The sequence below is a fragment of the Papilio xuthus genome, unplaced genomic scaffold (assembly GCF_000836235.2).
Source record: "Papilio xuthus unplaced genomic scaffold, Pxut_1.1 DF826682.1, whole genome shotgun sequence".
Lineage (NCBI taxonomy): Eukaryota > Metazoa > Arthropoda > Insecta > Lepidoptera > Papilionidae > Papilio > Papilio xuthus.
The window spans coordinates 1-674 of NW_013531967.1; the positions used below are offsets into that span (position 1 = coordinate 1).

The window sequence follows — 674 nt, forward strand, 5'->3', positions numbered from 1 at the left end:
GCTTATTGGTATCCTGAAACATCGAGAGGCAGATAACATCTTAGCGTGCTCTATTTTACTGTCTCTAAATTGTTCAAGTTACCTCAAAGTTGGTGGTAGAAATCTTTAAGTATCTTATGTCACGACCTTCGAAACTCTTGCCAGCAGATACCACAGTTACGGTATCGTATTTCTCAGCCAACTCGTCGAGATAGGCATTAACCTTAAAAGTAAAAATGATAAAAATAATATCAAATTAAATTAATTTCTAGGGTTAATTCCAAAGTAAAACTATTTGTTGCCTTAAAAAAGATACCCTTTTATTTAAGGGACCTCTAGAACATACCTCTGCATAACGATGGATCTTGTCAAAGGAAAGTCGGCCGGGCCTGTTACTTTTATGAAATGCCGCTGTCGCCAAGAGTTTTTCTTCCAAGTCAACTATTCTGAAAAACCATAAATATACAATTAAATAACGTTAACTAAATAATTTCTCATTGTGTTGACCGTTAAAAAGATTAGATCACTTTGAAGTTCATGTCAGGATTTTCATGTAATTAATCTAATATTAAACATGCAAAATTTTTTCGTTGTGCTTACTCTTTAACATTTTCAACTTGAAGTTCGTATTGCGCTCCGATAGCTGCAACTTCAGACTGAAAGCGTTCTCTCATAGGTCCTGGAACGAGGACCAA

General features: G+C 35.2%; 1 long non-coding RNA gene across 1 annotated transcript; it reads right to left on the minus strand.

The window, feature by feature from the left end:
• On the minus strand, positions 1-418 carry LOC106122965 (uncharacterized). The gene is made up of 3 exons (XR_001228125.1): positions 326-418; positions 83-202; positions 1-13 (listed from the first exon to the last, which is right to left on the minus strand). It is a non-coding gene; the product is annotated as an uncharacterized LOC106122965 (long non-coding RNA).
• Between the last annotated feature and the right edge of the window lie 256 nt (positions 419-674).